Consider the following 19,059-nt stretch of genomic DNA (forward strand, 5'->3'; position numbering starts at 1 on the left):
CCCTGTTTTTCTACCGAGATGAGTAAGATTTTCCTATTTAAAGTACATAAGCACCAGATGTATATAACATGCGAGTATCATCATTAGCATGTTTACTCACTCTTTCTTGCCATGTATCCGCGTTTTATCATTACCTCTGCCCAGATTACAGTACTTGCAAAATGTAATAAAGAAAATTACTGTGACAGGACATATTGGTTTAAAAAAGAGGTGGTCATTTGATCTTTCTAACTCATTATGATGGATAAAGCTTTAGCTGTATTTGGGAGGGAAAAAAAATCATCATCCGAAAGTGCAAGATGCTTTGTAACTTTCACCAAACTTATAAATCTTTTAATATACTGTAAAGAAGACAAACTTTATAAACCACTACAAAATGTTTCAGTATAATACTTTTTAGCCGAAATCCAAAAGGTCAACTCACCTTTCTGTGCTGGAACAAGGTTAGGTTTGTTTTGAAGAGAATGCAGTAACTAATGCACTATTCATCCAACTAATACTAAACATAGTCAATGGCTAGCCAAGAATATACTTAGGATTAAGGTTAGATGAAGGAAAATATGGTGATGCTAAACCCTTTAAGGTTGTTAACACATCAAAAAGGCCTTTGTCATATAAATAAGTAGTTATAGCATTTTGCCAGGGTAATGAAACTGTTGTGATAGGAAACACACACACTTACACACACATGGAAAGACTAGCAGCCACTGGCCAGACAAACCAGTGATTGCTCTAAGAACACCAGTAGAAACATAACCCTGATACCTGGTGCTTAAGAGTGTATGCCTGGCACATGGCAGGATCTCAGTATTTGTTCACAGATGCTGATGGGTTTTAACCCTAATGTATATTTCTTATGGAGAATTATAAAAATGTCAAAAGGCTTTGGAAATAAGTCAGGGACAACAGTATTGAACATTTTTCACATCTCAGTTTATTTTTTTCCCCACAAATCCCACTTGAAATTAACACACTACTTCTTGAAATTGCTGTTACACAAGTTGCTGAGTTTACTTCCACATCCTAAAGTATAAGAGTTTTACTTTCAGTTTTTACCTAACAAGACACATGTCTCAATCAATACATATTAATTCACACAGTCCTCTACAAAGCCAGTGCTTTCAAAATGATTGTAGCGCACCTTAAAGTTTTCAATCACTTTCACGCCCTTTATCTCAATGGCAAACAACATCCCTGGGAGTGAGAAAGACAGCTTCACTGTCACCCCTTTAAAGGTGGGAAAGGAGCTCAGAAAAGTCTGTGTCTGGGCCAATATCACAGAATTGATTAGTGACACAACGAGAACTGGAATCCAGGTCTTCTGGGTTCTCCTTCACCATGCCACCTACACACAGCACAACAAAATTACAACCATACAATTCATCACATTGAAACTATTCTACTATGCCTTCATTTATCTAACAATGGTCTATTACCTCTATGTACTACACACTGAACTAGAAAGCTAGGTAAAAGCTCGACATCTCTGCAAGCTCTTCCAAGAGTTCTGTCTGACTCTTTCTTCTCCTCCCCATTTCCAGGGGCAGCACAGACTTTCCTCCTTAAACTGTACAAAATAGGCATGGTGATGGTTTGAAGTCACTGCATGTAATTGTGGGCACTGTGATGACACCATCTCGAAGTCTATTTGGGGAAAAGTTTCTGAGACCCGTCTTGAACTCTCAGTCTACTGAAGACTGTGGGGTAAAGTAGTGAGGCATGACGCTATTCTCCTTAGCAAACATGATTCAGTGATACAGGAAGATAATATACTTATGTCCCACTGATTTGCTCCCATCATCTATGTGGCTAGATTACCCAGGTGACTTGGTAACCTCCTCCCAGTGCCCATCCACCTGTCTAGATGCCTATGATTCACTGAATCACCACCCACTCACGTCAGTCTGGACATCTAACCAAGACTGTTTGAAGAGGTGCTTTCCAGAGACTTGAGAGCATCAAATTTTCTTATACAAAATTTCTCCTCCTGAAATGTCATCAAATTTCATTTTTTGTTAAACATGGTTCTCCTCACTCAATCTGTTTTAAAGTTAAAAAAAAAAAAAACTACTGCAGGAAGTGTATATTGCCTTAATGTGAATTTGATTACCATGAGCTTTCTAGAAAGGTGGGAGGAACCAGGCAACCACACATAAATGGGGTCCTGAGAAAGCAGCTGCACAGAACATTCAGAAACCGGGAGGAGAAGAACAAGGGAAGGACTGCCTCAGACACGACTCTCCAAATTCCCAGTTGTGCCAAAGGAGCTCTGAAATAAGAGGTATATTACTGGCTTCTAAAGACATAATCACCCTTGGGCAGTTTTCCTGCCTTTGGTTTTTGGGTTTGTTCTTCTTTTTTTGTTTGTTTGTTCATTTGTTTGCTTTTTAGGGCTGCACCTGCAGCATATGGAGGTTCTCAGGCTAGGGGTGGAATCAGAGCTGCAGCTGCTGTCAGCCTATGTCACAGCCACAGCGACGCCAGATCTGAGCCACATCTTCCACCTACACCACAGCTCATGGCAAGGCCGGATCCTTAATCCACTGAGCAAGGCCAGGGAGCGAACCCTCATCCTCCTAGATACTAGTCAGGTTCATTACCACTGAGCCACAACAGGAACTCCTGCCTTTGGACTTTTTTAAAATAAAAACTAATTTTAATATGAAAATGGAACTCTGGCTTCTATCAAGAAAATGGATGAATTATTTGGAGTATGAAAATTTCCAGCTGCCTCTTAAGAAATTTATACCCAACAACATTACCAAATCATCAAATAAATCATCCCCCAAAACCTCCCCAAACACTTCCTCCTAAATACTCAGTTTTTCCACAAATCCACAATTTAGTGTAAGCCATTAGGAACCTCTTTGATGCACTCATTTTCTTCCCTATATCTGACATTTCTCCCTTCAATTCCCATACAATTTATTTTATCCCCGATTCCATTTCTTTCCTTTGCACTCCTAGGCTACAGCCCTGACCTGGAGGCTGGATTACCTGCCTTGAGTCCAATGGTTCTCTCCTTGATTTAACCCTGGAGAAAGTCTTTAAACACAGATATCTGAGTTTCACTCACAGGAATTCTGATTTGATTGGCCTGTGGTACAGTCTGAGCATTAGAATTGTTTTTTAATTATGGTAAAATACACCTAATATAAAATTTACCATCTTAAATTATTTTCAAAGGTACAGTTCAGTAGTGTTAAGTATATTTAGACTGTGTGCCACCAATCTCCAGAAATCTTTTCATCTTGAGAAACTGAAATTCTCCACCAATTAACTAATAACTCCCCATTCTCCCCTTTGCCAGCCCCTGACAACCAGCATCCTACTTTCTGTCTCTATAATTGTAACTAGTCCATGCGCCTCACATAAGAGGATTCACACAGTGTCTGTCTTTCTGTGACTGGCTTTCACTCCACTCAGCATAAGGTCCTTGAGGTTCATCATGCTGTAGACGGAAGAATACTCCAAGATACATACATAACACCTTGTGCTTAATCCATTCATCGTTATTGTGAATAAGGCTACTGTCAACATGAGGGTACCAGCCTGTCACTGGCAAAGCCCATTAACAATTCCTGGAAAATAAAAATAGAATCTGGGTGGGTAACAAAATAAGGTCTAACCTTTTTTTCCTTTGTTCTTAGTCTGGTTTCACTTGTCCATAGGTGACTGCGCACAGAGGTCTCACACCGGACACTTCAGCCCAGGGCTCCTCAGGTCCGCGGGCGGTGCTCAAGCCGCAAGCGCCACCAAGATTCAAGATGGCGGCAGCAGACCTCGAGCCGAGCCGCCGCCCTGGGCGCGGACCTGAGCGTGAAGGGCTGCGCAGGCGCCGCCGGGGAGAAGCCCGCCCCCACCCCCTGCAGCTGAGATCCCGAAAAGCAGCCCCGCCCACAGCCTGGAGGTGCGGGAAAGCTGGAGCTCGTCCCTCCCCTTTTTTTTCTTTTTTTTTTTTGTGGGACGATCCATATGTTTATTTTTAGGCACATTTCTAACTTGAGAGAATAGCCTTATCACAGATACATCATTAGTGAGAAGTAGAGTTCTCCAACAATATTAGTTGCAAGTCAACTATACATCATAGCAAGTCGCATCACCCTGCTATGATGTGTTTGATGACCTTAATCTTTCTGCAGTTGAGGTTGTCAACACTGGTTTTTAAAGCATCACCATTACGGCTAATTTTTACCTATTTCTATCTCTGGTTGACTGCACATCTTTCAAGCAAAAACTCTTTATAAAGCATGAACCATACCAGTTTGGTACGAATTTTCTTTTCCTTTTTTTCTTTTTTCCTTGGCTCTTCTTGCATTTTTTTTTTTTGTAATTATTATTTTTTTAGTAGTTATTTCCCCAATACAATTTTTTTCTACTGTACAGCATGGTGACCCAGTTACACATAACATGTACACATTCTATTTTCACACCCCTCTCCATTTTTGACCAGAGAATAAAGCTTTGCTTCGCTTCTGAACTGAACTCGGTCTCTTTCATTTATTTATTTATTTGTTTGTTTATTTTTGTGTTTTTAGGGCTGCACCCAAGGCATATGAAGATTCCCAGGCTAGGGGTCCAATTGGAGCTACAGCTGCCGGCCTGCACCACAGCCACAGCAATGAGGGATCCGATTTGTGTCTGTGACCTACACCACAGCTTGTGACAACGCCAGATCCTTAACCTGCTGAGCGAGGCCTGGGATCCAACCCGCAAACTCATGGTTACTAGTCAGATTTGTTTCGCTGCCCCACAACGCGGAACTCCTGAACTTGGTCTCTTTCTGTTGGCTCAGACAACACCAGGCAGGAGGACCTCTACTGGGGACCTACTCCAGAGGGTTGATAACAAGTCTCTCTTTGAGACTCTGTTTTCAGTTCTTTGGGGTGTAAACCCAGAAGTGGGTGTTCTGCCTCTGGCCTTTTAAATGTCCACAAAAATGGTGCTAATTGACTCTGCTGTCAACAAACAACAAACTGGGTATGACCTGAGGCACTTCACCCCAATAGATAAGCATCCCCCTCCCAAGGCTTCTGAGTCTGGTGTCACCCTTTCTTGAATGTGGACAGTGTATAGGGCCTCCCTCTGTCCTGGTAGTCTGGTGACTGGGCTTGAGTTGAGACATTTATATGGTCACCAACCTGGAAAACACAAGGTAGGAACAAACTACACTGGGTGGCAGGCACTAGCCTGGCACTCTGGGTTGGAGGGACCATCTCCACATCAATGATTTAAGGCTGCAGAGCCCATGAGCACCAAAGAGAAGATTAGGCCCACTCTCTAGTGATAATGAAAATTGCAAACAATTTTAGAGTTTAGACCCTGAAGTGAGTATAACTGAAATCTCTAGAGTCAGCCCACTATATCTGGGGACATCTCATCTGTGGATTCAAACGACAGATTTAAAAAAAAAAAAATTTAATTCCAGAAAGTTCCAAAAAGCAAAAGTGGAGTTTATCACACACAGGCAACTCTTTACAGAGTTTTTACATTGCATTAGGTTTTATAAGTAATCTAAAGATGATTTCGAGTATATAGGAGGAGTTCCCGTTGTGACACAGTGGAAAGGAATCCAACTAGCATCCACGAGGACATGGGTTTGATCCCTGGCCTCACTCAGTGGGTCAGGAATCTGGCGTTGCCATGAGCTGTGGTGTAGGTCGCAAACACAGCTTGGATCCTGCGTTGCTGTATCTGTGGCGTAGGCCGGCAGCTACAGCTCCAATTTGACCCCTAGCCTTCAAACTTCCATATGCCACAATTATGGCCATAAAAAAAAAATCAAGTATATGAAGAATATTCATAGGTTATGAAAATATAACACCATTTTATATAAAGGACTTGAGACTCTGAGGATTTTAGTAACCATGGGGTCCTAGAACAATCCCTTGCAGGTACCAAAGGACAACATATACATATGCACATACACACAAACATATATATCTAACTGGAAAACTTTTTCAAGGAGTTTCTGTCGTGGCTCAGCAGAGATGAATCTGACTAGCATCCATGAGGACACAGGTTCGATCCCTGGCCTTACTCAGTGGGTTAAGGATCTGGCGTTGCCCTGAGCTGTGATGTAGGTCACAGACATGGCTCAGTTCTGGCATTGCTGTGGCTGTGGGGTAGGCCAGCATCTATAGCTCCGATTCGACCCCTAGCCTGGAAACCTCCATATGCCTCAGGTGCTGAGTCCAGACCCAGCTCAAAGAAGCCCACGTGACATTTCCAGGCCTTCCACATACTTGGCAGGGTTTCCGAGCAGGACATTATGACATAGCTTTGCGTTGTTCAGGGTATCCTCCTAGACATTACGCCGCTAGACCCTGAGGGGAGGAGACACTGTGCTTGCACACATTTACAGACAAGGAAGCTGAACCCCCATCCAAAGCCACACAGCAAATGAGTGTCTCAGCCTGCTGTCCTGTCTCTGACAACTGCTCTTGTCCACTGCGCTCCTGGCAAGGATCCCCCCGACTCCTGCTCTCCCATCTTGCCTTTGAAGTAGCAGGATCCAGTCTGCCCATCCATTAGCCACTGCTCTCTTGGTAATCTAAGCCCTAAAGGAAATGGGAGCCCCAAACCCTCTTCTCAGGACACTTGTAATCCAGATGAGAAGAAAGGACGCACATAATGAAAACAGACAGGAACACAAATTGTTTTAAATATATAACTGTATACAAAACCAGTTGCAGCTGGTACACAGGGCTGTGGGTAGGTGATGGAGGAAAGGGTGGAGCTGATGAGGAAGAGGTGGCTTTGAGCAGAAGAGAATTAAAAAACCATGGCTCAGAGGAAGGGATGGTGAGAGGGAAAAAAAAAAAAATCAGCTGTCATGTAGAAAATTCCAAAGTTTAAGAAATAAAACATGGAGAAAAGAAGTCTGTGGGCCCAGAAGGGGCATCTTACCAGGATACATGATAGTAGCCCAGACACATATAGGCAACTGGCAAATGTCACAAAGTTATGAGTGGAATTTTAGACTGTTTTCTAGAGGCAACCAGAAGCCATGGAGACAGCAGCTTCCTTTGGGAGTATACTGGGCTCATTTTCTCGATGAACCTTGCAAACACACCCACCCCTACCTCTGTTTCTTCTAGGATGGCCTGTGGTGAGGCCATAATTTTAACAGATGCCCCACTGTACTAAATAATAGGGTAATGATAGAAAATACCTGCAAAGCACCACCAGAACAACCTGATAGGAAAGAATTTTTTAATTGCTCCAAATATCTAAACAGGGTAAGAAAGCAGATCGCCTCTAAGGTATCTTCCCCTGTCTTTTAATTCTCCACTAATGTTCTGAAAGACCAGGGCAAGCTCTCCAACTGGACCCTGAACTTCCCCTTAATCAAATTCCTCCCATTTGTGGCTGTTTTTCTGTCTGTCTTTTTGCTGAATAGTAAGTTCTTCTAGGGTAATAACCACATCTGTCTTCTTCCCCTTCAAACCTCCAGCAGGTTCAACAGGACCTGGCCCATCATAACTGCTTCCCAAAATTTGTTAATTGTTTTCCTGGTGAACTGTGGAAATTTGAATAAGTTACACCCCCTCTTGGAGACTCAGTTACTTCATGTATCAATGCATAGGTTTAAACTAGCTCTACACTCAAAAAAAAAACAAAAACAAAAAACCCTAACCATGTTTGTGGCTAGCATTTCCCAAAAAGACACGAGCTGTGATGAGGCACAGCCAATGCAGGGCAAAACCAGAGACCCTACCCCGACCTCCACTGTGCATCTCTGGTCTCCAACAGCAATCTCAGGGGGAAGCCTGAGGTCAAAGCTGGAGGACAGACAGAGGATACACAAGAGGGCAAGACAATGGAAAAAGATCTGCCTAGAGACCTGGTTCTAGTTCTGATTCCACTAGTCCCATCTGTGACCCAGAGGAAGTCACTGTGGACCTCATATATCCTGAGTGAGCACCAAAGAAAGTTCCCTCCATATCTAAGATCTCTTTTTCATTTCTCTTCAGAGCCAAAAGTTGCTCAGTCCAAGCTAGGCTGGCCACAAAAGAGACTTGGGCCCATTACTATTGCCAACATTCCCTAATCTCCTGTGCTCCAGATCTGCACATTTTCTTAGGGGTATGAATGGGAGATTGAATCAACAAAGATAAAACAGACTCAGTTTCCTCTAACTTAAGCCATATTAGGCTACCAGGGGAAAAAAATGAAAGGGCTATCAGTAAAGAAAACTTGGAGCATCATTTTTTATTCCTCTGCACGCTGGAATAAGTGCATTTTTCAGTTTTTGCATCTGTGTTGTCACTGGGGAGTTATCTGGCTATGTCTGTGTTTTAACATCTGTCAGCTAAATCAGAGTCTTAACTGCAAAAATTGTAGGGCTCAGAAGCACCATGTGGTTTTTGACACTCCCTGGATGACACAGGGTCAAGAAAGCAATAAATGAATTGCCATGAGACCCAATATAACGTTTTCATCAGTAACACAGCCCTTGTTCCAAAAAGCCTTTGCTCCCAAAAGAATGAACTTGTACCCATTTTCCCAAAAACCATATTTGGAAATTTCAAAGGAGCAGACCGTAACAAACTAGAAGCATCTGGGGTAAATAATTGGCTTTCTATTTAAAGAGTGTCATGTCTCTAAACATAATAGAACTGACAATTCCATCAGCATCTACTCCAGGTATTAGTCAGTATCGCCTTGAAGCAAGATACACGTGCTTTGCCATCTGCTACACATATCATAGGTACCCTGGCCACGTGGGCATATATTCACATAACTGCTTCCTAAAGTCCTATTGCTTTAACCAAAGGTTACTCTTCCCATTTTCTTTGTTTTGCAGATAAAGAAATTGAGCTAGGAGGTAGTGAATTGACAGGTGAGTTCAAACAGCCTGATTGATGTTAGCACCAGGATTGGAAATCACAGAATTCATAGGATTTCATATAAAAATTGAGTTACCAAATCACTCTCCCTCATACAAAGCAGAAGTGTAGTGTCAATATTTCAGAACACCAGGAGGTCCACCAGAAAATGCACATAGCATGTCTTCTACTGGAGAGAGGGCGATTTCCTTTCCTATAGGGGCTCAAATCTTTTCTATTACCTACTAATTCCAAACATGATCTTTTGACTACACATGTGATAGTTGAAGCCCTGTGGAAAGAACAATGAAATTCTATACTCCATTTCTACTTAGGCTTCATTTTCAAAGGCTAATGTTTGCTTAAATGAGAGTTTCTGAGTCTCTCTGCTTTTCACAAGTTTTGAACTCCACATCTAATAACCATATTCAGCAGAAGGCCTCATATGAATACTTGCTCTGTACTAACCAGATGCATGAATCTTTTCTTGCTTTTCCCTCTCCTTGGACAGCAGATGAAGCTCATTTGGCATGTAATTGTCAATATCCAGTCTTTACTAGAATGTCTCTGTTACTGTACAGTAGAAATTGACAGAACATTGTAAATCAACTATAATTTAAAAATTCTTTAAAAAAGAAAAGAAAATCTAGAATGCATCCATTTTTGTAAGCTCTTTACGTGTACTACCTCATTGAATCCTCAAGAGAACCTTATCAAGTAAGTACCATGTTATTATCTCATTTTACAGATAGGGAAACCAGAGGCCCAAAGAGGTTATTTTAATCAAGTTAAGTAACCAACAAGCTAATAACTTATGGCATTGAGATTTGAACTCATGCTTTTCTGCACTAGTAAGCAAGGTCCACAAGAAAGGAGACTGTTTTATTCACTGCTATACTCTTGGCATGGTACTTGGGATACAGTATGTGCTCAATAAATATTTATTGAATGAATATACTACACATCCTCCACAAATCAAGAGAATAACCCAGCATCATAAGCATCACCTTGAACCAAAACTAGCTTGGTTAGAAGACCATTTTGGACAAGAATGTCTCATGCAACCCCTGGGCTTTGTGTAAAGAACACAAAGTCCATTGTGTTTGCCTGAGGAAAGCTGGGAGAAATACTTCTGACCTATTTCTTCCAAGTGCTCCTGGACAGCCCCCTTCTCCCAGGCCATCCTGATTAGGTCACTGCTGAAACTGGGTCAGTGTTTAAATATTGTAGTCAGCTTACAATACTTTAATCATTTAAGTTTACTCTACCATCTATATGTTAAAGAAAGAAACTACTCTAAATCACAACACCCAGAATCTCCTTTAGGTCTGGCCACAGAATCATGCTAAGACATAGTCTTGGAGTTTGCTTTAGTTTATCACAACATGACGCTTTCACAAATGGATGGAAACATGTGAGGCCTCACTTCTCCACTCCCACCCCCTCATCGGAAGGCCACCTAGCTCCTGTCCTCTGCTATTCTCCCAGGCTCCTTCCTAAATTAAAATTTTGGATTACCCAGACTCTAATGCCTATTTAAAATAAAACCTAAATTACTACCTTATGTTTGGGGCAAGTCATCACTCTGTCTGGCATCTCTCATTTCTGTGTGAGATTTGAATAAACCCACCCAGCACAAGTGGAAAAATGGTCTTGCATCACATACACTGTTGGGAGCACCACTTTTGGAATTCTAGGTTTATTCTCCCACAGAGTCAAATTTAGCCCAACCCTCGAGAACAGCTCTGTGCACTCTGACATTCAAAATAATATTTGCTAAAAAGCGTAGGGGGTTTGTAGGCAACTTGAGCTGCAGCAAGAGGCATGTTATTACTGACTTAACTCCTACATGGGTTCCATCTTAGTCATCAGGCCCATGGCCACGTCCTTGGCTGGGTTTCACAAACTCCTCCTTTGTTTCAATCCAACCTCAGAGGACACAGGTAGGTTTTCTGCAGTTGTTGTTTTGTTTTGTGAAAGCCAAACAGTAAGCCGTAACAGTTATAATATTTTCTTTTAAGGAACTCGCACCAAAAGTGAAACAAAACTTATACATAGGCATGTAGGCCTTGGATAAATAGAAGTAACAATGATTGCCCCCAAAGTAGCCTGGACTGCACAAAGAAGTAGCAATCTTTAAAATATTCTGCGATTTACAACCAAATTTCATAGCTAAATTTGATTGCCAGTGGGATTTGGTCCCTCTGGTTGTCAGGTGTTTTTTTTGTTGTTTTTTTTTTTCTTTTTGTCTTTTTGCTATTTCTTGGGCCACTCCCACAGCATATGGAGGTTCCCAGGCTAGGGGTCGAATCGGAGCTGTAGCCACCAGCACCGGGATCTGAGCCGCGTCTGCAACCTACACCACAGCTCACGGCAACACCGGATCGTGAACCCACTGAGCAAGGGCAGGGACCGAACCCGCAACCTCATGGTTCCTAGTCGGATTCGTTAACCACTGCGCCACGACGGGAACTCCTGGCTGTCAGTTTTAACTGTCCACCAACCACACAGGCAGATGTCATCAATAATTTCTCTTTTACAGTAAAGACTGAACCTCATTCAGAGGAAAAATTAGATTTATTTTAAAAATAAATGGGCTCGACCTGGCTCAGAAAATGTCAGGCGCATAGGAAGTTTCTCTTCCTTCTCTATTTAACCACATCTTACCCTCTCTACATGTTAGTTTCATTCTTTTCCCTTTACCAACCTTGCACCCTATAACTTCAGCTTGCACCTCACCAAGATGGTCTCCTTGGCTCCAAATCTACTACACAACTTTTTGAATTTTTTATTTTTTGGCTGTGCCCATGGCATGTCGAAATTCCTGGACCAGGGATCAAACCTGTGCCACTGCAGTGACCCAAGCTGCTGCAATGAGATCCTTAACTTACTGAGCCACAAGAGAACGCCAACAAACCTTTTTAAAAACATTTATTTTTATCGGAGCATAGTTCATTTACAATGTTGTGTTACTTTCAAGTGTACAGCAAAGCGATTCAGTTATACATACATATATGCCTATTTTTTTTTCAGGTTCTTTCCCCTTATAGGTTATCACAAAATATTGAGTGTTGGAGCTCCCATCATGGTATAGCGGAAACGAATCCAACTAGGAACAATGAGGTTGCGGGTTCAATCCCTGGCCTTGCTCAGTGGGTTAAGGATCTGGCAGTGCCATGAGCTGTGGTGTAGGTTGCAGACGCGGCTCGGATCCTTCGTTGCTGTGGCTGTGGCATGGGCTGGCAGCTGTAGCTCCAACTGGACCCCTAGTCTGGGAATCTCCATGTGCCATGGGTTCAGCCCTAAAAAGAAAAATAAATAAAACAAAACAAAACAAAATAAAAGTGTAGTTCCCCTACTATATGACCTTTTTTGGCTATCTGGCCTAGGTTATGTTCCCCGTCTTTCGATTGTGAAAGACCTATAATATCTTCATAGGCCAGTGTATACAGGTCCTGGTAACTAGTCAGTCTAGGCTGGAGACATCCCTGAATGTGAAGTCAAGAGGCGACCAAGGTCAAAACAGACAGGGTGAAATTGTGTAGTATAAAAGATAATTATTAAGGGATGGGGGTGGGCAAGCCATGCCTGCCATCTCCAGTACAAATGTTTTTAAATTTTTGTTCTCACTGAGAGCAAACTTGATGACAGCCCACCATTTAAAATTAAGATTTCATACAAATTTATGGTTACCAAAGGGGACAGGCTGAGGGGAGGGATGGACTGGAAATTTGGGACTGGCATATGCACACTTTTGTATATGGAATCATTGGCCAATTGGAACCAGTTGCATAGCATAGGGAACTCTACCCAATATTCTGTGATAATCTGTATGGGAAAAGAATCCGAGAAAGAATGGATGTGTGTATAAGAATAACTTTGTGAACAGGAATCACAAACTGAATCACTTTGTAGTACAGCAGAAATTATGACAACATTATAAATCAACTATACCTTAATAAAACCTTAAAATTGAAAATAATAAAATAAGGAGTTCCTGTCTTGGCTCAGTGGCAACGAATCTGACTAGCATCCATGAGGACACAGGTTTGATCCCTGGCCTCAATCAGTAGGTTAAAGGACTTGGCATTGCCATGAGCTATGGTATAGGTCACAGACAAGGCTCAATCTGGCATTGCTGTGGCTGTGGGAGAGGCTGGAAGCTACAAGTCCTGATTCAACCCCTAGCCTGAGAACCTCCATATGCCAAAGTACAGCTCTAAAAAGACAATAAAATAAAATAAAAGTCCATATCTTTAATACTAGTATGATTTTTAATCCTTTCTCAGTTTTTTTAATTAGAGATAATTGACATATAATTCTCCCTCATTTTTAAAAGTCAAATTGGGCAAAAACCTTAAGTGGTAAATGTGATCATAGTTTGGAAAACTCTGTGAGTCTGATCCATGTGGAATAACGTTACACACTCTCAACTCCTTCAGAAATCTATTTGTCAGTGAACCTTATTAGGACCTCTCCAAATTATCCCAGTATCACCAAGAACCTAAAAATTGTAGGATGCACACAGTTTAAAGCCAAATCATTAACACTGGTTGATGTCTCTCACCACCTCTGCTTTTCACAAGCTGCACTTACCACCCTGCAGCTTATGATTGCTCAGAAAATAGTAGGACCATCCATTGGCAATTCTACCATAGTTTTCGCATGCCAATTCTTGATTCTCCCCCCCCCCCCGTTTTCTTTCTGATATCAAGAATAATGTTTACAATGTGATAACAGCATGGTCCCAGTGTGAGTGTAACCAACAGTCATGAAAAGCAAACACCTAAGGCCATCTCTGTCAAACGTGCTTTACAGTACTGGTCCCCATGGGATGAAATAGCCCAGTGCTTGGGGAGGGAATTGTACTATAAGTATCCCCTGACCTGCAGCTGAACTTACCACTTGCTGTTTTTCTCTTATAATCTAAATCTGGAAATGTGCTGTCTGGTCAGCAGCACACTACCAAGTCATTCAGCAAAATGCTCCAGATGCCATAAAAGCGTGCCTGTGTGTTAGAAAATGAACTTGTAAAATATAGTCTAAGGATTGTGTGAAGGCCATATTTCAGACAGCCAAAATGCTTCTGCCGAGACACCTTTGTAATGCAGCCAGGCGGCAGCTGTGGGTATTGTAGACGCTGTGGGTGTGAGTCTGCGGAGTCACAACTGACCCTTCCCCTGGCCTGCCTTGTCACTGAACACCCTCGCAGGGTCCCGAATCCATCTCACTGAGTACTGACAACTGAGCCAGGCCTGCCTCAGACAGTTCCTTTCAAATCAACACTCTCTTTAGTCTAACTTTGTAAGACACATCGCTACTCGCCAAACTGTTGGCAAAGTGGAAAACAGACACAGATCATATGTGACAAATTTAATATAATTTGATAAAGAGCAAGCCAACTTTTTGAAAAACACTGTAGTGGCTATTTTGAAAGGAAAAAAAAATGTGCTTTAAAAAAAATACCAGGCATTTCATTATTATATCTGGCCTTTTGGTTTTTCAGATCAGGACCTTGGTTTTCATTTTTCCTTGTGTTCATTAGTTGGGTTGTTGCTTGTCTCTTGCTGTTTTAACAAATAAAAGAAATTAGGTGTTGATTTTTTTTTGGTAAAGCTATCTGTGTATTTATGTTATCTGTATGTATAAATTATGTTCTTTCTGACTCTATAATAGTTTCGGTTGATTCCATCCCCTAGTTTTTTCTCAACTCAGTTGACCTCTCCTCAACCATAAATACCCTGTCTAAGCCGCAGTAACCATCACCTTCAGTATTGGCCTCCTAACTGGCTTCCCCACTCTGCCATTGCTCCCCCTGTCCATTCTATGCACTGCACACTGAGTGTTGTTTTTTTAATACACATCCAGCCAGGATACCTTTGGGCTTAAAAGCTTTCAGTGACTTCCTAATGGCCCCTCCCTTCCTCTCCAGCTTAATTTCACACCAATCTTCCCCCTCTACCTCCCCACCTCAGCACCTGCCCCCATGCCTCAAGACTCCAGGAGTCTTCTTTCAGTTCCTCCAGAATCTTTGTCCCCTTCAGACACTTGCCAATGCCATTCCCTCTGCCAGAAATGTCCCTGCTTCCTCTTCACCCAAAGTACTTTCACTGGTCCTCCTCTCAGCTAAACTGCACTCCCTCCATAACCTTCTCCACTTACCAACCAGGCTCGCCATATGCTCTCAAAGCACCCTCATCATCATGCTCGTCATTACAATGTACTTATTTATATTTGCAAGTAGCTTCAATTGTGTGGTTTTGTGCCTGTGTTCATCTTGGTCTCTCCCAGATGCCTGATGTAATAGGCACTCGGCAAATACCTGCCACAACGGGAATGCAACACTTTATGTGATAAAACAATTCAAAGAAACAACTGAAGTTGCATAGAAAGTGGGTTGAGGAGAGGGTCTGAGAGGAGGGCTTTCCACTGATGGGAATACTCTTCCCTCAATGCTTCTGTCTCCCTGGAGTCCACCGCAAACAGATGAGTAATCCAAGTCTGTCTGAGAATCTGGCTGGTAAAGCTTACAGCCCAAAACTCAACTGACCAAACTGCACAGGAAATCACATTTCTAAAGTTAGAAGGACCCCAAGATTTTATTTATCTCTAGAACTTAACAGGCTCTTAATTACATTTTCCAATAGGCTCTGAATTACATTTTCCCCTATTACTTGTTTTCTTAATAAACTTTTTATTTTAGAATACTTTTAGATCATTGTGAAGTCAATACAGTGATTCTCCTATACCCCACACCCTGTTTCCCCTCTTACTAGCATCTTCTACTAGAATGGTATAGTTTTCACAATTAATGAGCCTATATTGATGCATTATTATTAACTAAAGTCCATATTTCACTCAGATGTCCTCAATTTTTCTGGAATGTCCTTTTTCTAACCCAGGATCCCATCCAGGATACATTACATTTAGAGATCAAGTATCCTTAGACTCTTATTGGCATAACAGTTTTTCAGACTTTTTTTTTTTTTTTTTTTTTTTTTTTTGTCGTCTTTTTGCTATTTCTTGGGCCGCTCCGGCAGCATATGGAGATTCCTAGGCTAGGGGTCGAATCGGAGCCGTAACCACCAGCCTACACCAGAGCCACAGCAACTCAGGATCCGAGCCGCGTCTGCAACCTACACCAAAGCTCACGGCAACGCCGGATCCTTAACCCACTGAGCAAGGGCAGGGACCGAACCTGCAACCTCATGGTTCCTAGTTGAATTCGTTAACCACTGCGCCACGACGGGAACTCCAGTTTTTCAGACTTTCATTGATGCTCTTGACAGTTCTGAGGATTATTCAACAAGTATTTTGTACACTGACTCTCAATTGGTATTTTCTTAAATTGAGGTAAAATTCACATACTGTAAGATCCACTTTTTTTTTTTTTTTTTCCTGCACCTACAGCATATGGAAGTTCCCAGGCCAGGGATCAAATTTGACTCTTGGCTACAACCTACGCTACAGCAACACCAGATCCTTAACCCACTGTGCCAGGCCCAGGATCAAACCCTTGCCTCTGTAGTGACCTGAGCCGCTGCAAAGACAACACCAGATCGTTAACCCTCTGTGCCACTGCAGGAACTCCAAGATCCATCCTTTTAAAGAGTACAATTCACACACTTTTGCATATGGAATGGACGATCGGTGAAGACCTATTGTATAGCACAGGGAAATCCACTCGATGTTCTGTGATAACCTATACGGGAATGGATATGTGCATATGCATGACTGAATCACTTTGCTGTCCAGCAGAAATTAACACAGCATTGTCAATCAACTAACTTCAATGAAATTAAATTAAAAAATAATAATAACCTAACCTCACCTTTTAAAAAAAGAGTAAAATTTGGTGGTTTTAATACATTCACATAGTTGTAGAACCATCACCACTGCCTAATTCCACCACTAACATTTTCATTGCCCTGAAAGAAATCTGGTAACCATTAGCAGTTATTTTCCATTCCCTCTCCCCCTAGTCACAGTCAACCACTAATCTACTTTTTTTTTTTGGCTTTTTGGTTTTTCTAGGGCCGCTCCTGCGGCATATGGAAGTTCCCAGGCTAGGGGTCTAATCCAAGCTGTAGCTGCCAGCCTACGCCAGAGCCACAGCAACACAGGATCCAAGCCACGTCTGCAACCTATACCACAGCTCACAGCAACACCGGATCCTTAACCCACTGAGCAAGGCCAGGGATTGAACCCGCAACCTCATGGTTCCTAGTCAGATTCGTTAACCACTGAGCCATGATGGGAACTCCAACCACTAATCTACTTTATGTCTCTATGGATTTGCCTATTCTGGGCAGTAAATATATGGCCTTTTTTGTCTGACTTCTTTCATTCAACATAAGTTCTTGGAGAGTCACCCTTGAGGTGACATTTATCAGTACTTAATTCCTTTTATAGGTGTATAATATTTCATTGTATGGATGCACAACATTTTGCTTATCTGTTCATCAACTGATGGACATTTGGGTTGTTCCTACTGTTTAGCTTGTGAAAAATGGTGATATGAACATTCATGTATAAATTTTTGTGCTTTCAGTTCTCTTGGGTGTATACCCAGGAGTGGAATTGCTGGACTATATATGGCAACTCTGTTTAAATTTTTGAGAAACTATTTTCAAAGCAGCTACAATGTTTACATTCCATCATCAGTGTATAAGAGTTCCATTTTCTACACATCCTCACCAACTTTTGTTGTCTTTTTTATTTTAACCATTCTTTTGGGTGTTAGATGACATCACAGTGCAGCTTGATGTGCATTTTCCTGATGCCTAATGATGTTAAATATATTTTTATGTGTTTATTGGCCATTTGTATACTTTGGAAAATTGTTTACAAATGTTTGGCCCCCTCCCCTTTTATTTTTTGCTTTTTAGGACCACACTTGCAGCATATGGAAGTTCCTAGGCTAGGGGTTAAATACGGGCTGCAGCTGCTGGCCTACACCACAGCCACAGCAATGCAAGATTCCAGCTGCATCTGTGACCCATACCACAGCTCACAGCAATGCCAGATCCTTAACCCACTGGGCGAGGCCAGGGATCAAACCTACATCCTCATGGATATTACTCAGGTTTGTAACCCACTGAGCCGCAATGGGAATTCCCTGTTTTGCCCATTTTTTAATTAAGTTTATTGTCTATTTATTGCAGAATTGCAATTATTCTTCATACATTCTAGCTACACCTTAATCAGATGTATAATTTGCAAATATTTTTTACCATTGTGTGAGTTTATTTTCACTTCCTTGAAAATTCCTTTGAAGTTCAGTTTTTATTTTAATGACATCCAACTTACTTATGTCTTCTTTGTGCTTTTGGTGTCACAACTAAGAAACCATTGCCTAATCCAAGGTCACAAAGATTTGCACCCATTTTTTCTAAGACTTTTGTAATTTTAACTCTCATATTTGAGTTTGTGATACTTTTTAAAATATATATATATATTAATGTATTTAGTACAAGGTAGAGGTCTGACTTCACTCTTTTGCATGTTGACATCCATTTGTCCCAGCACCATTTGTTGAAAAAAACTACTGTTTCCCACATTAAATTGTCTTGGCACACTTGTCAAAAATCAATTGACTGTTGGAGTTTCCGTCCTGGTGCAGTGGTTAACGAATCCGACTAGGAACCATGAGGTTTCGGGTTTGATCCCTGCCCTTGCTCAGTGGGTTAAGGATCCGGCATTGCCGTGAGCTGTGGTGTAGGTTGCAGACACAGCTCGGATCCCACGTTGCTGTGGCTCTGGCGTAGGCCGGTGGCTACAGCTCCGATTGGACCCCTAGCCTGGGAACTTCCATATGCCGCAGGAGTGGCCCTGGAAAAGGCAAAAAGACCAAAAAAAAAAAAAAATCAATTGACTGTAAATGTATGGATTTATTTCTGGACTCTCAGTTCTATTCCACTGATCTATATGTCTATTGTTATATGGTATAGTTACAACGTAGTATGTGATTCATAACATAAGTCTCTGGTCTCAGGGCTCCCCTCAGTCTGTGGATATCTTTTAATCCAGCGTGGCATAATAAACTGGCAGACATTCCCAAGTAAGATCACATCAGAGAACAGAGACACCATGGCTGAATTTAACCTAAACAACTCATAAAAAAAAAAAAAAATTGTGAGACGCAGATGTACTCTCTTATTCCCCACATACACTTTATACTTCTCAAGACCCTGCTCCTCTTTCCTCCTCCTCTCTCAACTTGGAATAA

At 41.7% G+C, this 19,059-nt stretch overlaps 1 protein-coding gene across 16 annotated transcripts in view; it reads right to left on the reverse strand.

The window, feature by feature from the left end:
- Window positions 1–19,059, reverse strand: part of LOC106507157 (uncharacterized) — a 674,540-nt gene that overhangs the window by 534,296 nt on the left and 121,185 nt on the right. For 2 of the 16 annotated variants that reach the window (XR_014819430.1, XR_014819431.1), the window contains exon 1: window positions 3,630–3,764. The exons of 13 other annotated variants lie outside the window; for them this stretch is intronic. The gene's annotated coding sequence lies outside the window, so the exon portion shown is untranslated. Of the gene's footprint in view, window positions 1–911; window positions 3,582–3,629; window positions 3,765–19,059 lie in introns of those variants that run through there. One more of the 16 variants, XM_084981755.1, reaches the window with a different exon arrangement.

Source organism: Sus scrofa, chromosome 11 (assembly GCF_054392235.1).
Source record: "Sus scrofa isolate SSC_HxYL_T2T_F1_AM1 chromosome 11, Sscrofa_HxYL_maternal_Yorkshire_Landrace_v2.0, whole genome shotgun sequence".
NCBI classification, from domain to species: domain Eukaryota; kingdom Metazoa; phylum Chordata; class Mammalia; order Artiodactyla; family Suidae; genus Sus; species Sus scrofa.